The sequence below is a fragment of the Phascolarctos cinereus genome, unplaced genomic scaffold (genome assembly GCF_003287225.1).
Source record: "Phascolarctos cinereus isolate Bilbo 61053 unplaced genomic scaffold, phaCin_HiC Scaffold_3;HRSCAF=262, whole genome shotgun sequence".
Classification (NCBI taxonomy): Eukaryota; Metazoa; Chordata; class Mammalia; order Diprotodontia; family Phascolarctidae; genus Phascolarctos; species Phascolarctos cinereus.
Genome location: NW_027555736.1, coordinates 41,043,756 through 41,063,471, shown reverse-complemented (window position 1 = coordinate 41,063,471; position 19,716 = coordinate 41,043,756). Strand labels below are relative to the sequence as shown.

The window sequence follows — 19,716 nt, the reverse complement described above, 5'->3', positions numbered from 1 at the left end:
TGAAAGCCAGACCCTTTCCCTATCCACCCCAGCCCCCCAGCCAACCTAGGCCAAGTTTCAGGGCCCTGGACCCATGAAAGTCCTGACAAGGCACAATCCCAATCACTAGGGCCACTTTCACTAACTACCCCTCCTCTCACAACCAATAAAATAGGGGTTTTTGGCTAGGCAATGGAATTAAGTGACTTACCCAGGGCCACACAGCTAGTGTTATGTGTCCGAGGCCGGATTTGAACCTGACTCTAAGGCCGGTGCTCTATCCACTGTGCCACCTAGCTGTCCCCAAAAAAAGGTTTTTGAAAGCACTTTATAAACAGGACAGCTCTGATAATGGGTAGTTCATACAAAATTTTCCTCACAACAGGTTGCCTCTGAAGGAAGTAGTGCGTTATCTCACTTCACAGATAGGAAAACTGAAGCTTGGCTGGGGAAATCACAGTCCTGTAGCTAGTAAATGGCAGAACCAGCATTCAAATCGAGGTGTTTTCATTCCAAGTCCAGCGTTAGTCCCAATACATAACACTACCTTCTGTACAGCTTATGTATGTGTATATTGCACATATATACAATGTATAGCATTGTACACAGGCACGTGTCCTCTTTCCACCACGTTATGCCCAAATCCTCCCTAGCCGAAGGACCCTCTCCACTCTTTTTCCTTCTAGGATCAAATGGGTTAATATTTGTACATTAAAAAAAAAAAAGCACAGTGCCAAGCACAGTAGTAGGCAATATATAAATGGCTATTTCCTTTCCCTTCCTTAGGACCTCCTGGAAGCCCTGGTGACCTTGCTTCCCAACAGCTGAAGCGTTACAATGTAGAACAGGGATTACATTTAGTCTCCTCCCTCTCAGAAGGCTAAATTCTGAGAACAATGAAGGAAAACATTTTTGTGCAGAAGGTAAGGAAGCACTTTCTAACAATTGTAGCTGACAAATAATAGAAAAGTCGATCTAACCAGGTAATGAGTTCCATGTCACTAGAGGTCTCCAAACAGAGCTAGATTTCAGGCATTTTTTTTTAGAAGGGATTCATCCATTGGGCAGGGTGTTGGATTAGATAAAAGTAACATGTTTACTTAGTCTTCTAAAGGTTACACAATCTTTTTCTTACCTTATCATTTAAACTGGACCTGTAATTCCAAGTCAGTGTAGAGAGCTGGGGTGAGGGGAGGGGGGGAAGGGGAATCTTGCCCCACCATTGCACTTCAGAACCTGCTTTGCAAAATTACAAGCAGAGGGGCGCAGCTAGGTGGTGCAGTGGATAGAGCACCGGCCCTGAAGTCAGGAGTACCTGAGTTCAAATCCGGCCTCAGACCAAACACTTGACACACTTACCAGCTCTGTGACCCTGGGCAAGTCACTTAACCCCAATTGCCTAAAAATTAAAAAAAAAATACAAGCAGGGGTTCTTAACCCGAGGTCCACAGACTGCAATAGACTTCAAGGGGTCTGTGAATTATGGGAAAAAATTACTCCAGACATAGAAGCTATCACTAGCAATTTATCATCTCTTCTTTACAGATGGAAGAAAACCCAACAGGCTCAAAGGGGTTAAATAAAGTGGCCATGCTCAAAGAGCTAGTATCAGAGATAAGATTCAAATCAACTTGGAGTCTAGGGTGCTTGTGACCACTGCCCCTCTAGGGTCCTTCAGAGGATGTAGATCTGTGCTTCTGCTCTAATCTCTCCTCCCTTCTCATGCCATCTGAGGCTGTGTCTGGGCCTCCTCTGAATAGTACTGCCTTCCCCATCAGATTGGGCGCCCTTTATAAACGCCTCCATTTATAAATGCTGCCTACCCCACCTAGTCCCACAGAGAGGGCCTGGACAAAGGGGACTCTCAGCTCCTGTTGTTGACTGCTCAGTGGCTGAGGGCATCCTCTCATACCCTATCATTGCTTTGAACTGGGTGAAATGTCACTGAGTGGGGGCCGAGTCCTGTGACTGCTAGTTAACTTTCTACACTCCCAGAAAGTGCTGACTCTTGGAACTACAGGCCATAAGCCTCAGGCACCCATGGCAGGCTCAGGCAGGATAGAGACCTGGCTATGGGGGAGCTAGCTAGCTAGCTGGAGGTAGAATGCTTTTTCATCCAAGCTGCTTAGCTGTCCCTATCCAGTGCCCAGTGCATGGTGTCTGCCCGGCCTTGCTACAGCCTCCCCGCCTGCCTCAAGGCAGTTCACAAAGGATCAGTATGCAAACCGCTCTGCTCACTCACCGTGGTTCTCAGCAGCAAACCTGAGGGCGGCCAAAAAGGCCCCTTCCCAGTTTCTTCTGACCAGAGTGCTGGGGGCAGCTAGAGCTAATTAGAGGTTTCAAGACTTCGTGGCTGCCCACAGAACTGTAACCAGCAGGGGAGAGAGGAGGGAGAATCAAGAAAAGAGGGTCACCACCAAATTGTAGGGTCAAAGCTTTAGGGCTGGAAGGGGGGCTTTAGGGGTCAAGTGGTCCACCCCTCAGTTTACAGATGAGGAAAATGAGGTATATTCTGATGTTGAAGTATATTCTTACTTCTCTCTTCCAAAAGGCCGGGATAGCATAGCTAGAATTTCAAAGCTGAGAAGGATTTTAATGATCTTGGGTCACAGTTCCCTCATTTTTCAAATGAGGAAACTGAGGCCCATTGGGTGGACAGGGTGTGCCGGGGACTCGTCCAAGGGCACACGGAGTCAAATTTCCTCTTAGCCTGGTGTTCATTCAACCGACTCAAGCCCTACCAAGAGTCCTAACCCCATACGTAGGGAGAGGTGTGCAGTCGCCCCCTTATCCCTCCTCAAGTTAAGACAACACGCATTTATTGAGCGCCTACTCAGTGCCAAGCACGCAGCCGAGGCTTCTGGACAAAAACTCCGGAGGGGTGGCTGCCAGCACGCTAGCACCACTTGGCCCTGCTTCCCCAGTCGGCTGCTCCAGAGGCCAAGGCAGGGGGCCTCACACGTGGTCCTCCCCCTCCCCCGCCCCTGCCGGGACCCCTGGCTCCACCGCGCAGCATCACCCCGACGCACGCAGCTCCGCTACACAAAGCCGGGCTGAGTGTGGGCAGCGAGCCCGCGGCAGTTGGGCGGGGCTGGGCGGGGTCGGGCGGGACCCGCTGGGGACATGAATGGAGAGGGGCGGGACCTCCTCCCCCCCACCGCACCCTCTCACCCCACCCCACCCCGTCCCCAGGCCCGGGTTACTGTCGGTCATGTTTACGTTTACAACAGCCTACAGCGCCTGACCGAGGCAGCGCCAATCAGCAGCCGGCGACCTTGTCTGATGCCGGCTGCTCCAATCAGGGGGGCGATGCCTGGGTCCAGGCCTCCCCGACGAACCGCTCCCAGCCCCCTTCCTGAGTGCAGCCCTTCTCTGGGGACTGCCCCACCCCCACCGCCCAGCCTCGCCTTACCTGCTCCGAGCCAACCTGGTCGCTGGGAGGAAAGAGCGACAGCTGCCATTCATTCCCCCAGTGCTCGGAAGTCCCCGCGCCGGGAGGGCGGGAGCGCCACCGCCTTTCTTCTTTCTCAAAACCGATATGCATGCTTTTTTCCCTGGCACTGTCTTTTTTTTTTAATTGCCCTCTTTGTATCCCCAGCGTTTAGCCTGGCGCAGAGAAGGAGCTCAATAAAGTGGGTGGGAAGAGAACTAGCCCTTGTTAAACACCTACTATGTGCCCAGCATCCGTGCTAAACGCCCCGGGGTACAAAGAACAGCCCCAAACAAAACGAATACCAGTCCCTGCCCTCTGGGGGCTCGCAGTCTAAATAGGGTCATAGGTTCAGAGATGGAAGGGACTGTCGAAGTCCCTCTTTTGGGTCACTTCGGCCAAGAGAGTTTAAGTGACTTACTTGGCCGAGGCCACATAGATAGTAAGTGGTAGAGCTGGGATCCCAGATCCTGGTGTCTTTGCATTGTGCCACATTGAGTGTTGATTAATTGACTGATCGATTGATCCAGTGACCTTTGCATTAGAAGAGTCAACACGAAATAGTGTGGCTCCAGTGTGTGGGACGTTGAGTCGGGAAGACCAGCACTCGAATCGCACCTCAGACAAGCATCCTGTGATCCTCAGCAAGTCACTCTCAGTGCCTGGATTTCCTCATCTGTAAAATGGAGATGATGATAGCTGCTATTTCACAAGATAATTATTCAAGGGGGATAATAGCCTTTATCTCACAAGGTGTGTGTGTGGGGGGTATATCAAATGCACTGATAATAATAGCTGATACCTATCTAGCACTTTAGGTTTGCAAAGTACTTTGCATATATGCAGGGCGTCCAAAAAAGTCTTAACTAGAACCTGGGCTAAGACTTTTGAAACGCCCTTTATTATTATGTGAGGGCAAGGGCCCTCAGGGAGGTATGCTGGTTTGGAGTCAGAAATAACAAGCACTAACTTTTATGCATTACTACTGTTTTTAAAGTACCTTACACACAGAATTTCTCTAGATCCACACAATAACCCTTTGAGGTAGGTGTTATTCCCATTTTACAAATGAGAAAACTGAGGCTTAGAGAAACTCAGTGTACTGCCCAGGGTTACCAAACTAGCTCTGAGGCAGGATTTCAGTCAATAAACATTTACTCAGTGCCTCCCATGTGCCAAGCCCTGTATTAAACGCCAAGGTAACCAGGCAAAAGACAGTCTTTACCGAATTCCCAGGAGCTTACAATTTGGTCTTCCTGATTCTAATGCTCTTTGGAGGCACTGTTTATCCTCCAGTTAACCTCTCACGTCCTGAGGGCCAGAGCAGGACATAGGGACAGTGGGGCCAGTAGGGCCAAGAGTGAATTCTACTCAATGAGTATTTTTACTCTCATCACTCAAAGTCCCCACCAAGACCTCCAAGATAGGGCAGGGAGTAGTGGGAAAAATTGAGAAGCCACACAAAGATTCTCTGAGTCCAAGAAGCCTGGTGGTCCCCAAACTGAAAACTGTAAGATGGTAAAGCCGGAACAAGGACCTAACCCTGGTCTAGAGAAGAAAACAAGAAAGAGGAATCTTGGGAATTCTAGAGTTGATTTTCTGGAGATTACTACCTAAAGCTCAGGCTGAATTGCACTTCTTCCCCATGCCCTATGCCCTCCCTTAATTGCAAAGAGTGTTTTAGGGAAGTCTGCCCTCCTGGTGGAGGACTACTTCAAGGCCGGCACATTCTGGGCCCCAGGAACTCATGAAGACTATCTATCTCTTCCCCAACACACCCCATTCTGTAAAGCTGGAGTCTTGAGTAGGTGAGCAACATGTTTACTGAGCATCTGCTTTGACAGTCCCACTGGACTCTGCCCTGCTCAGACCACTCAGACCATATCTGAAGTGTTTCAGATTCCAGACACCAGTTTAGGAAGGATATTGACTAGCCTGGAGATTATACCCAGGAGGATGACCAGGCTAGTGAGAGGACTGGAAATCACATCACATTAGATACAAAGAAAGGGAAAATCATGGTCTCAACCTACCTTCAAGGAGGGAAGGAAGGAAGCAGCAGGCAAAAATCAGTGTTCAGACAAACTATGGACAGGATAAATTGGACATAATCCATAGAGGGAAGGTACTGACAGCTGGGAGATAAAGAAAGGTCTATTGCCAAAGGTAGGGCTTGAGCTGAGTGTCGAAAGAAGACAGGGAAACCAGGAGAGGAGGGAGGGAACATGATGGACAGCAGATGCAAAGACACAGAGGTGGGAGATGAAGGGTCAGCAAAGTAAGTTAGTGAAGCTGAATAAAAGTACCTTAAGGGAAGTGAAATCCAATATACCAATTTCCACTCCTACCCGGGGCCTGTCACCCAACTTATATGGAATTGGCAGATTAGGATCCCAAGAGAAAGAATACTACTCTTCTCCTCAGGGCTCTAGGGGAAACCCTGCAGCTTTGTGGCTTCTAATACTAACTTTGCACAAGAGGCCTCATTCAAATCCACTTCACAAATGAGTTAAGACATCACTCTGTGATGTCATTGGTCTTCTTTGAAAATGAACAAACAAGACCTCATCTGCTGAGTAGGGAACCACTTTTACCTCCCAGTACACACACACACACACACACACACACACACACACACACACACACACACACACACCCCAAAGAGCCCAAAAAAACGGGCTCCATACTAAAGATCAAAGGAATCATTTTGCCCATTATAGCCTTGGCATAACTAACAGGCCCAAATCCCCCCTAAAGCTAGTGCCTTCCTTTCTGATAGTATCCAACTTAATCTGTATGTGTTTCTTGTTGTTCACAGCATTTGCATATTCTCTCCCCAGTTAGATGGTGAGCTCTGAAATCAGACTCTGCCATTTGCCTTTCTTTGTCTACCCAGCCCTTAGCACGGTGCCTGGCCCATAAAAGATGAGCCAGTTGATTTTTGTAATAGTCTCAGAGGCACATGTAGGAAACATATGGAGCCCAGGCATACCTCTTGACTCCTAGCCTTGGGAGTCCCTTTTTCTCTTCATGGAGTCCCCATCAAGTTTATTTCTGCTGAACTCCTCTGGAGATGGATGGACTGCTATCTTGCTCAGCTGGACTGGCTAGGAAAACTGGGAGCATTTAGTCTGGAGAAGAGTAGATTTAGGCCACTATATTGGCTGTCTTCAAGTATCTGAAGGTTTGTCCTGTGGAAGAGGCGTTATACCTTTTCTGCTAGGCCTCAGAGGGTGGAATAGGAAACAATGGGTGAATGCGTAGAATCTTCAAACAGGCTTATGGCAATACAAGAAAACCCCCAACAATTAGTAGTCTCTGAAGAGTTGTGTGGATTGTTTCAGATTCACTGAGTTTCAGATAGTACCTGGATGACCACTTCTTGGGATGGTGTAGATAGATTCATGTTCAGCCGTGGGCTACACTGAATGGTTCTAGGCTCCCTCCCAGCCCTGAGGCTGTTATTCCATGCTTAGCACCGGGCTAAAACCCCAAAACTTCAGTGAGCTTATAGTATGTCTGGGGAGATAATACTTGCAGACATGAAATCAGGGATATCAAACATCAAAAATCAAAACTGATTTTTGGGATTCAGTCAAAGGGCTGCACTTTGAGGACCTAGAGGGCCACATGTGGCCTTGAGGCCCCAGGCTCCCCACCCGATTTAGTGCTTACCATTTGCCAGAAACTGCCCCAACTGCCTAAGATTCTAAGACATGAACAAAACTGCCCCTGCTCTCAAAGAGCATATGGTCTGCTGGAGGAAACAGCATGTATATATGTAAATATGATGCCACCTTAGAGCTGGGCAGCTGAGGAGCCTATGGCTGAAGCTGAGTCCACACCCTCAGCCATTTCTCCCTCCTTCCTTCCTTCTTTCCTCCCTTCCCTGGCCCAGCTCAGCCCAGTCCGGCTCATCCTGGCTTGACCTAGCTCCAAGGGCAACCAGAAGCCTGCCAGAGGATGCCCAGGTGGTATATATCTGCCTGTTAAAGTTGGGAAGAGGAAAACAACTTTTTGAGTAATAATGATGCCTCCTAAATTCAAGCATCACCTACGTAATGACAATGTTACTGGTTCCATGAAAAATAAACTGAGAAATTTTTTGGAAGAAGATTCAGATGAAAAAGAAGATTTTCTCCTAAGGGGTCCATCTGGACCAAAATCTGGACCTCAGAATGACAAAATTAGGCATGTACACAATCAGGGGAATGAAATAATTGATGTCATACAAGAGAATATTACAAAAGTGATTGAAAGAGGAGAAAGTCTGGATGAGGTACAAGACAAATCAGAAAGTTTATCAGATAACACAACAGCTTTTAGCAACAAATCTAAACAGGTTGGAAGAATGACACAGTGGCGTGGATGCAAAATGAAGGCCATCATGTCTCTGGTTGCTTTCATCCCTTTGCTGGTGATTATCATTCCTATTGTCTTGAAACAGCAGACATAATTCAGTGACCAGAGATCTCTAATCAAACAATTCTGGAACAACTTTTAAAAAGAAGACAATTGCTGCATAATTTACTGACATATGTATATGACCTTCAAAAGTGTTTTTTCTCAAGAAGTAAAAAGAAACAAGTATCTAGTTCAAATTGGAGCATTGCCAAGTCCCCGATTAGCCTCCTCCCCTTCACCAAAATGTGCTCTCATTAATTCATTTTTAAAACAGAAACATCTAATTTTCCATGTTATAGGAGCCTAATTTGAAACTAGATACTTGCCAATACATTATCTGTATGTAGAGTTAAACATTGATGATGATATTTATAATTTAACACAATTCCCTACTATAGACTGGGGTGGGGGGATTTATTGCATCAAATTCAGGGATAGGGTGGGAGATAAGAGAGGAAACATTATGTAAAAAGGGATGGAAACCATTAATAATTTCAAAATGTATCATTTTTCACATGTAAAAAAATTAGGTTTTAGACATGGTTTCCATAAATTATGGAGAAATTAATGTTTTCAATACTGCTACTTTCAACTGTGACTAAAGACATTTCAGTAAACCTATTTTGCCTGTTTAAAAAAATATATGATGCCATCTTGGTGATGTTATCATGACCCAGACTTCCTCCCCTGCCTTGTACTTCCCACCATCTATTCTGAAAGTGGTTTTCCAGCTCCATGACTGTCCCTTTCAAATCTCCTCTGGTCAAGGTCTCCTGTGGTATTCATAGACCCCCACGTAAAGATATCCCTTTCCACATTTCATTATAGGCAGCTAGGTGGCACAGTGGATAGAAGAGTCATGACCCACAGTTTAAGAAATGCTGAAAGGGTCAAGAGAGGAAAAAGTTTAAGAAACCTGGGAACAGAGCACTGGACCTGGACTCAGGAAGACCTGAATTCAAATCCTCCCTCAGTAATTTACTAGCTGTGTGACCCTGGGCAAGTCATCTGTCTGCCTCAGTTTCCTCAACTGTGAAATAAGGATGATAATAATAGTAGCTACCTCACACAGTTGTGAAGTTCAAATGAGATGACATTTGTAAAAGTACGTAGCACAGTGCCTGGCACATAGAAAGCACTTAATATATGTTTTTTCCCTTACCTTATATCATCTGGTAGGTTGGACAGACTGAGTCCCTACTGTCAGAATGGCTGAGCTCAACTATTGCCCACTGTGACATTTTTTTTTAGGCAATTGTGGTTAAGTGACTTGCCCAGGTTCACACATCTAGTAAGTGTCAGGTGTTTGGTCTGAGGCCGGATTTGAACTCAGGTCCTCCTGACTTTAGGGCCAGTGCTCTATCCACTGTGCCACCTAGCTGCCCCTTGCGACATTTCATTATAACTCAATCCACTAGCCCACTCTCAGGGGTTTTCCTACCCTTATCCCAGTTTCTACCATCAGCACCTACCTGGAGGTATTTGGGACCACTATACAAGCTGGGTACACCATGGGTTCACCAGATTGATTGGTGTATTATTCCCCAGGATTAGAGGGTCAGGGGGAATCCTTGCACAAATGTGATCATGTCTGACTACCTTCCTATTACACTAAAAGACCTTGGAAATCAGCAGAAAAAGACTTTCTGCCATCATTCAGGTGGTAATCTCTGCGATGTGTTTTGGGGTTACTCTCCTCAGACCATTTGTGTTCCACTAGTCTTTGTTATGAGGGGCTCATTCCAAGCTAAGCTGTACCCTAAGAGCCCAAATCTGCTATGGCTAATGCTCGATGGGCAAGAAAAATCCACCGTCTCAGAGAGATGATAGGACTGCCCTACCAGAAGTGGCAGAGAAACAGGCCCAAAGAGAGAAGGTGGGGCATGGCATAGCACACAAGTTATACATCTTGGGATTGAGAGAGACCTTCTGACAATCCCTTTCCAGCACTGCAATCTTATCAAGTGCTGGCATGCGTGCGTGCGTATGTTGGGGCCCAGGCTGGAAGAGGAGGGAAGGCTGTTTAGGAGGATGATCCAGCAGTGACCTCCTGGCCTTAATCTCCAGTTCCACAACTGGTCTCCCCACTTCAGCCTTAACCCCTGGACTTCAGTTGCTCTGTAGAAACTTTGCCCTGCTACCCCCCCCCAGAGGAGTTTCCCCTCCTACAGTCTCCTACCTAGCTTTAACCACTGGCCTGAGTATCTGGGCAAGATGATTCATAGCATCTGAGTTCAAATACTCAGCTGTGCAAATATAGGTCAGCAGAGAGGTGACTGGCTAGGCCAATCTTTGTGTGAAATCAACTCAGGGATTTTAGCGGACTTTAAACTCAGTATTAGTCAATAGTGTGACACAGTAGAGACAAACAAGCTAATACTGTCAGAAGCAGCTGAAGTCAAGAAGACCTGGTTCAAATACCGCCACAGATATTCACTAGCTATATGCGCAAGTCACTGACATCTCTCAGTCTCAGTTTCCTCATCCATAAAACAGGGATAATAATAATACCTACCTCTCAGGGTTGTCATGAGGACCAAATAAGTGTAAAGTGTGTTGCCAACCTAATGACTCTAAAAATGATAGCTATCATTTAATTACTATTTGTGTGTGTTTAGGCAATGGGGTTAAATGACTTGCCCAAGGTCACATAGTAAGTATCAAGTGTCTGAGGCTGGATTTGAACTCAGGTCCTCCTGACTCCAGGGCCAGTGCTCTATCCACTGCACCACCTAGCTACCCCATATTGTTTAATTATCTTAGACTGTGGTAATAAAAATAGAGTGTCTGTAACAAGCGGAAGAGATGGTTCTGGTATACTCTGCCCTGGTCAGACTACCTCTAGAATATTGTGTTCAGTTTGGATGATACCAAGGACGAGAAAGGACGTTGGCAAACTAGGGTATAGCTGGAGGTGACCAGGCTGGGGAAGGGACTAGAAACCACCTCCCCCGAGGATAGGTTGAAGGAACTGATGTTTATCCTGGAGAAGAAGAACTGTATGTGGGCCCAGGAGGGCTGGCTTCAAACATTTGAAGGACTCCACTGTGGAAGAGGGATTGGCTTTGTTCTTTTCGGCCCTAGAGGGCGGAGCTAGGAGCACTGAGTGCAGTTGAATAGAGGCAGTTTACACACACACACACACACACACACACACACACAACACACACACACACACACACACACACATACACCCCTTTAAAACCTGCTAACCATTAAAACTGTCCAAAGTGGGCCGGGTTGCCTTGGGAGGTAGTGAGCTCCTTATCCCTAGAGGTATTTAGGGAGAGGCTAAATGACCATTTTCAGGATATTGGGGGAGGGAGGAGAGTGCTTCTTGGTTAGTTACAAATTGGACTAGATAATGGCCTCAGAGATCCCTTTTCACTTTGATACTATGCTTCTTTGATGTTAAAAAAATGTTTTTCTAAGATAAACCATAACAAGATGATTTATGTCTGTAATCTTTGTAATAACTATAACTGTGTTACAAACAGATTATTCTAAACAGCATCTCATACCCCAAATCCCTTTCTACTCCCCAGTCAAAGTGTTTGCTCCTTGACTGGGGGTGGGGGTGGGGGTGGGGGTAAGGAACACACCTAGATATTCCCTCAGAGCCAGGATTCAAATTCAAATGTTGTGACTCCAATTCTCTCTTCTGCCTCACTTGTGGACTCCATTTCCCAATATGGCCCCTGATTTCAGAATCCTGGGTTGGGTGCTCAGAGGGAAACAATTTATAGAAGCTTGGGTTCCTGCAAGGTGATGGACTATGGATTCTGTCATTTGCAAAAGGAGTCTCCGTTTTGGCATATTTTATGAAGATGTGATGCTTATCCTGATAAGTGAAAATATTCTAGGGTAGATGGCCCAAATATTGAATAATGGTAGTCCATAGTAGTTCCTTGGGAAATAGGACCCCTGGAGGCCTGGCTAACATTCCAACACCCCTCAAGGGGTGAAGTTTATACCCCCAGCACCCTGCCCAGGACCCTCCCACACTAACCTGGAAACATTCCTAGGTGACTTCAAATACTGCACATGTACAGCCTTCAGTCTCGAAATCAGTCTATTGTTGCTAAACCTTATTGTTTCTACTCTCAGAAAAGTTTTTTCATGTGTCCCCTTTCCATAGTCATCCCCCTGGTGCAGGCCCTACCACATGCTGAGACAACAAGAACCTTCCTATTAGTCTCCCTGCCTCAAGTTTTTCCCCTCTCTAATCCACTCACCTGCCAAAATGATCTTCCTAAAGCTTAGGTCTAACACTATCATTTTCTCCTATTCAGTAAAGTCGTTTGGATTTTTTGCCTCTAGAATTCTTATTACCTTATCACCTCTTTTTTACCTCTAGAATCAAATAGAAAATCTTCCTTTTGGCTTTTAAAGCCCTTTACCACCTGGTCCCTTCCAACCTTTCCAGTCTTTGGAATATTTCATTCCCTTCCACATATGATCCAGCAATATTGGCCAGTCTCCTTTGCAGGTGACTGGGTGCCTTTTCACTGGCTTAATCCCTCCTGGCTTCCCTGGCTTCTTTTACTGAAAATTTTACTTTCTGCAGGGAGCTTCCACCCAATCTCACTGCTTGTGCCTTCCCTCTGAGATTACCTCTTGTATGTACATAATTATTTACATATTGTCTCCCCCACTAGACTCTGAGCTTCTTGAGGGCAGAAATGGGGCTTTTGCCTTTCTTTGTATCCCCAGTGCTTAGCACTGTGCCTGGCATACAGTAGATGTTTAATAAATGCTCGTCAATTGATCATTTCAGTTAGTGGTGTAGAAAGTATGATCTACACTGAAATATTTTGGTGAGGGTTTCTGTTTAATCTTTCTAGAAGAGGTGTAATTCAAGGGGGAAAACGGTTTGGAAGGATGGGAGTGGAGTATTTTGGACAAAGGAAATAATATTTAAGTGAGGGCAGGGAGAGGTAAACAATTTAACTTATTTAAATGAGTGATAAAGAATGGAAGACATGGAAAATCATAGGATCATGGATTTCTGATAGAAGATATTTTAGAAATCACTAAATCCAATTTCATTGTTTACAGATTAGGACACAGATGAAAGAAATTAGAATGGACTGATGGAATCAATCATTCAATCAACAAACTTATTTTTAAAGCACTTACTGTATGTCAGGCACTATGCTAGGCCATGGAGGTTGAAATAAAAATCAAGCCCTGGAAGAGTTTACATTCTATTAGAGTAGACAATCTGTACGTCTGTAAGTATACACATTTCTTGGCCATTTTGAAATCATGCTTCTGGCATTCTGGGCATCTTCTTAATCTCCCTCCCACCTGTATTGCACCCCCTGGAACCCTGGATTCTGCCAAGGGGCAGGGCGGTGTTACCTTATGTTGTCCAGAACCAAGCCTCTATATCTCTTCTTGTCCATTTCTCAACCATGCTGCCTTGTTCATACCTTGCCTACTCTCCTTTCTAGTTCCCCTCTCCATACAGTCTTTCTACAACAGACCATAACCTTGTGGGTAGGGACTGTGTTACTTTGTATTTGTATCACTTTGTAGCACAGTATAAGAACATTATAAACACTTTAATGAATGCTTTTTTCTTTCCTCTCTCCCTCCTTCCCTTCCTTTCTTTCTTCCTTCTTTCTTTTCTTCCTTCCTTTTTTCATGTAAGACAAGTTTGTATTCAGAAGTGTTATGTACAAAATAAAATACAAAGTAATTTGGTGAGGGCATCAGCTGTACTGGGAATAGAAATTGGTAACAAGGAGCAAGGAGTATTTTAACTCCCTTGGAATAGCCAGTAAAGGGTTTAAATATACAGTAACGAGAGGCAATGGGATGACGGGAAACAGTATAAGAAGGCAGCTTGGTATGGTGGAAATCGCATTAGTTATGATGTCAAAGGAACTGTGTTCAAATTCTACTTCTGTTTTTAAAAAAATTTTTTTTTTTTTAAATTTTTAGGCAATTGGGATTAAGGGACACTGCCCAGGGTCACACAGCTAGTAAGCTTCAAGTGTTTGGTCTGAGGTCACCTTTGAACTCAGGCCCTCCTGACTTCAGAGCTGGTGCTCTATCTGTTCATCACCTAGCTGCCTAAATCCTACCACTCTTATTTACTACCTACATAACCCTAAACAAATCATTTAACCTTCCTGGGTCTCAGCTTCTCCTTCTTTTAAAATGAGGGGATTAGACAAGACTTAAGAAGATGTAAACAGAGTCCCAGGGTGAGGACTCTTGATTTTTACCTTTGTATTTCTTGTCCTAGAACAGCACCCAGCATATGGTAAATACTTTTTTTAAAAAGTTTGTTGATTGAATGAGTGATTTCATCAGTCTATTCCAACTTCTTTCATAACATTTTTTTATGTAAAAAAAAAAAGGCCATTCAATTCTCACCTTGAAAACATTGTATGTATACCCTGCCTCCTCTCCCAAACCCCTTAGCATCTGCTTAGTTGAAGACATGTGGCAGCTGGTGATAACCGTTGGAGTTCAGGATAGTGATTGGGCTATATAGAGAGATTGGGGCACCATCTTAGTAGGGATAATAATAATAGCCAGCATTTACATGGATGGTACTTTAGGGTTTGCAAAGCATTTTACACATATAATATCTCATTTGATCTTGACAACAATCCTTTGAGGTGGGTGCTATTATTTTCCCATTTTACAGAAAAGTAAACTGAGGCTCATGAGGGTTAAGTGACTTGCCCACATAGTTGGGCTGTATCTGAGGCAAGTTTGAACTCAGTTCTTCTTAAAATCAACGTTCACTTTACTTTGCCGGAAAGCTGTTTAGATGACACGTGAGCTGATAAATCACCTGAAAGTGGTTCTCTCACCTAGAGAAAGAGAACAGGGTCCAGGACAGACAGAGCCTTGAGGGAATGATGGACAATCTCAAGAACTGACAAAAGGCCAAGAAGGGTGAGGACTGAGAAGAAGCCATTGGATTAGAAGTTAAGAGATAAATGGTAACTTTGTGGAAATGGAAGACAGATTACATGGGAAAAGTGAATGGGAGTGAGATAGATATAGTCTATTTTTTCTAGGAGTTTGATTGTGAAATGAAAGAGAGGTACAGGATGATTTTTCGAGGAGTTGGCCAGATCAAGTGAAGGTTTTTAGAAAGATCAGGCTTGCCCTAACAAGTTCATAGATAGTGGGGAAAGAGAAAAGATTGAGTATGAGAGAGGGAAATGCCCAACAGGCAAAATACTCAGAGGAGACAAGAGAAAATGGATCAAGGACACAAGAGAAGGTTTCCTTCTTAGCAAGGAGAAAAGCCACCTCTTCCTTGGAGATTGAAACACTCTGGGAGAGATGAGGACGCGTTGCACAAAGCTTCTGAGGTAGTGGAGGAAAATGGCCTTTATTGTCCCGATTAAGGAAGAGGCAAGGTCTTCTGATGAGAGGCAAGGAAGAAGTGGTGGAGGGGACTCAGAGAGAGAGGTTTGGAACAACCACTCTGAGAGTCTATTAAGTAACAATAAAGGGACGGCTATGGAATTGTGAGGGCCCAGATAAGATTAAGTAACACAAATGTGGGGACCCAGCCAATTGAGGGGGCTTTCTTTAGAAACAAGGTTGGAATTTGACAAGGTATGAGTTCTGAGAGGACCAGGATTTCAGGATATAGGATTAGGTATTCAGTTGAACTGACTAATTATGGAAGGATGAAAAGTGAGGCCAGAGTAGGAATGATGATGGATTGGGAAACCAGAGAGGAATGGAAGGACTGGAAAACAAAGAAGTTTAGACAGAGGGGAGACAGAAAGATAGGAGGTTACAATCAGAAGGAAGCATTTCAGAGTTCAGGATTGTGCCAGAAGAATACTTACAGGTAATGGTGGGATCAAGGAAATAACCATCCCTGTATGGGTGAGAGACTGGGAGAGAAGGCAAAGGTCATAGAAGTTTAGAGGCTGATAAACAGTACTTGTTCACAATTCTCTGAAATAGTTAGGACCAGTTAATATTATCTCTGCATTTAACAGAATAGGAAATACATTTTCAGAGAGGTTAAGTGATTTGTCTCAGACCTCAAAGCTGACAAGTTGCACAGACAAAATTAACCCAGGACTCCTGAGTCCAGAGTTCATGGAATCAGTCAGTCAGTCAGTCAACTAGCATTAATTAAGCTCCTACTATGTACCAGGCACTGTGCTAAACACTGGGAATACAAAGAAAGGCAAAAAAAATCAGTCTTTGCTCTCAATGAGTTAGACCTAGAAGGGTCCTCAGCAGTCACCTGATTAAGCTCTCTTCATTTTGCAGATGAGGAAGCATCTGCCTCCCCTCCCCTTCTCTGCCTGTCAAATATTAATGCTCCTTTTAAGACCAAGCTTTTAAGGCATTCTGCCCTAGTGGACAGAGAGTCGACCTCAGAGTCAGGAAGACCTGAATGCAAGCATTTCCTCAGACACATACTGGCTGTGTGACCCTGGTCAAGTCACTTAAACTTTCAGTGCTATACACAACTCTCTGAGATTATAAATTGAAGAGAAGGTGCCAATCTGAATTGGTAGATAGAGTTTCCTCAACTGGGAATTCCTTACGCCAATGAAATCCTAAATTCAGTCCCTATCCCTAAGCCTAGTTCAGCCAAAGAAACTTCTCCTGGTTCTTAATTTCTATAACATTAAAAATAATAAAAAGAAAAAGAAAAAGAACAGGGGCAGCTAGGTGGTGCAGTGGATAGAGCACTGGCCCTGGAGTCAGGAGGACCTGAGTTCAAATCAGTCCTCAGACACATAACACTTACTAGCTATATGACCTTGGGCAAGTCACTTAACCCCAATTGCCTCACCAAAAAAACACCACCATAGGTTACTAACTTAAGCACATGCACAAACGGTTTCAAAACACAAAGAAAATAAAAGGGAGAATTGTATATAACACTAGGAACTTCTGTTACATAGTTTTTAAAGTGTATATTAAATATAATATAGCAGTAACAAAATTGCCCTGTTTGTGACCCCTTCCAAACTTTTTTTCCTTTCATTTATTTTAAAAAATATTTTATTGACCCTCTTTTCTTTCTTTCTTTTTTTTTCTTTTTCTCTTTTTTTCATCTTTGTTACTATTCACCAACTCTCTCTACCCCCACACTGGCCCCAAACAACCTTGCCTCTCCTAACAAATAAGTATAATCAGATGAAACAAATTAGCACATTGGCTATATCCTTCTGGACCTCTCTGGCAAGGGGCTTTGGAGTGAGGGGTCCTGGGTTCAAATGTCACACCTGACACTTACTACTCATGTCCACAGACAAATCACTTCACCTCTCTGGACCTCCCTGAAATGAGACAGTTGAAGAGAATGGCCTTGGAGGCTCCTTCCAGATCTGAATCTATGTTGCTATGAACCTAGACTTAGGAAGTTGTGATTTGTGACTTCATTGATCAGAATGCTTAAGTCTTTCAAAGTAATTTTCTTTCATGGTATCTTAGTCATCCTGTAATTGTTTGTTGTTGTCTTTCCTGCAGCACTTTTAAATTGTCTCCTACTGTGATAATCACATCTTATCTCCCCGTCCTGGAATATGAGGGTAGAGTCCCAGAAGTGGTTGTTATATTCTCTTCTGAGTGTATGGGGATTTGGCACGTATGCTGACCCCATCAACTGGTTCAGATGAGGCAGTCTGGTGCATAGGAAGATCTCCATTGCACAAGAAAGGCAATGTGATGAAAAGAGCAGGGAACTTGGAGTCAGAAAACCTGGGCTAGAGTCTTGGTTTGATGATCAACTCAACCCTGCTCTTTGAGCAAGTCAGAGGATCACAAATTTAGATAAGGACCTTAAACAAAATCTCTACCAATCCACCCCTCACTTTGTAGGTGAGGAAACTGAGGTCCAGAGAATAAAAAGTGACTTGCTTGTGGTCATCCACGTAGGAAAATAGTAGTCGGGATTTGAACCTGGATCCTGAGTTTAAATCTCAGTTTGCTCCCCTTCTACCTATGTGACTTTGGGCAAACTACTTTGACTTCAGTTTCCTCATTTGTAAAATGATATCAGAAGTCCTTTCAGCTCTAAGTCTGTGATCCCATTGTATTAAGAATAAACAGTAATGGAGCCCCTCACTATATTCCAGATACTAGAGTGCTCCGGATGCATAGACAACAATGAAAACAGCCACTATACCCTCGGCGTCTATTCTTTATCTTTAAATTTTATTTTCAGATCCACTTTCTCTCCTTCCCATCCCTTTTCTTCCCCACCCTGCCCAACTGAGAAAGTAAGAAAAACAAAATATTATTATAAATATGTACATTCTCATATTGGCCACATGGGGGGTGTGTGTGTGTGTGTGTGTGTGTGGGTGTGTGTGTGTGTGTGTGTGTGAAAAAGAGAGAGAGAGAGAGGGAGAGAGAGAGAGAAGAAGAGAGAGAGAGGAAGCAGAGTCAGAGCCAGAGAATCTATGATCTGAGTCCACATTTCTACCAGGAGGTGGGTAGCATCTTTCTTCTCGAGTCCTCTGGAATTGTGTTGACCAGAGTCCTTAAGTCTTGTAAAGTTTTTTGTCTTTCCAATACTGTTGCTATTTTATAAATTGTTCTCCTGGTTTTGCTTCCTTCATTCTGCAACCATTGATACAAAGCTTCCTAGGTTTCTCTGAAACCACCCCCTTCACCATTTCTTACAACACAATAGTATTCCATCACATTCATATGCCATGACTTGTTCAGCCATTCCTAACTGATAGGCTCAGGACATTTGTATTCTGTTGAAGAGAAGCAACATGGGTACAGATACATAAATACGAAACACAAACAAAGTAAATAATAACAATAATAAGATAGGTAACATTTATGGAGCACTGACTACGTGCCAGGCACTGTGCTAAATGTTTTATAATTATTATCTCATTCGATCTTCACTACAGTCCTGGGAAGTAAGTCCTGTTATTATTCCCATTTTACAAATGAGGAAACTGAAGCAAACAGAGGTTAAGTGACTTGCCCAGGGTCACATAGCTAGTGTCTGAGGCTGGATTTGAACTCAGGTCTTCCTGACTCCAAGACCTGCAGATAGGGTGAGGAAGGAATCCACAATGAGCTCCAAATCTAGCACTATCATTATTCCAAGCATATTTTCTCTCAGTTAATCTCTATGAACATCAGTTTCCCAATCCATAAAAAAGGGATAATAATTTTTATCCTACCTACCCCAAAGGGCTGTCGAATAGAAAGCATTTGGTAAACTGTAAACCATTGGCTCCCTGAGGGGAAAGCCAACTTCTCCATCTTTACTTTTCAGTGCTCAGCCTTGCACAAGGCAGCTTCTTAAGAAATGTTGGATGAAGGAATGGATGGAAGAATAAAGGGTGAGTGGGTAGGTGGCACCACCTAGCTCCCATTCTCCCAGAAACCTGGGTCTTCTAAGTCCTTCAGGCTATTGCTAAACTGAGTTACTTATGCATTCTTGACTTTTGCCAAGACTTCAGAAAGGCTTCTTGTCGTCTTATCCAAGTTCAAAGCCATCTACCCTGTTTCCTAGGTGCAATCAACACATTATGTAACATTACAAAAGCTGGCCCTTCAACAGGGCTTACACTTGCCCCTTTCACAAATCCCCACTCCTCCTTTCAAACAGCTAGCTCCACATCAACTTGTCACCACTGGGTCCCTTCAGTAGGATGAGAAACACCCTTCCCCTTCTCCCCACCCCAACCCACAGGATGTCACTGAAGAAAAGGAGACAAGACTTAGAGTGTTTGCTGTAACAGAGCCTGCCCCCTCACTTCAGATGTGGCCTTTTTTTGTTGTCTAGTGTAAAATAAGGTTCTTATACTCTGATAAGCAAACAACAGGGATGGTGCTGGAGACATTGCCTGGGGCCTGAGAGCTACTGTTGGGGGTCAAGAGGAGCTTGGCATGAATTCAACCTGAATTTTCCCTCGGCCTCA

At 44.3% G+C, this 19,716-nt stretch overlaps 1 pseudogene; it reads left to right on the top strand.

Moving 5' to 3' along the window:
• The first annotated feature begins 7,439 nt into the window (after positions 1-7,439).
• Positions 7,440-7,902, top strand: LOC110213910 (vesicle-associated membrane protein 4 pseudogene; annotated as a pseudogene).
• The last annotated feature ends 11,814 nt before the right edge of the window (positions 7,903-19,716 follow it).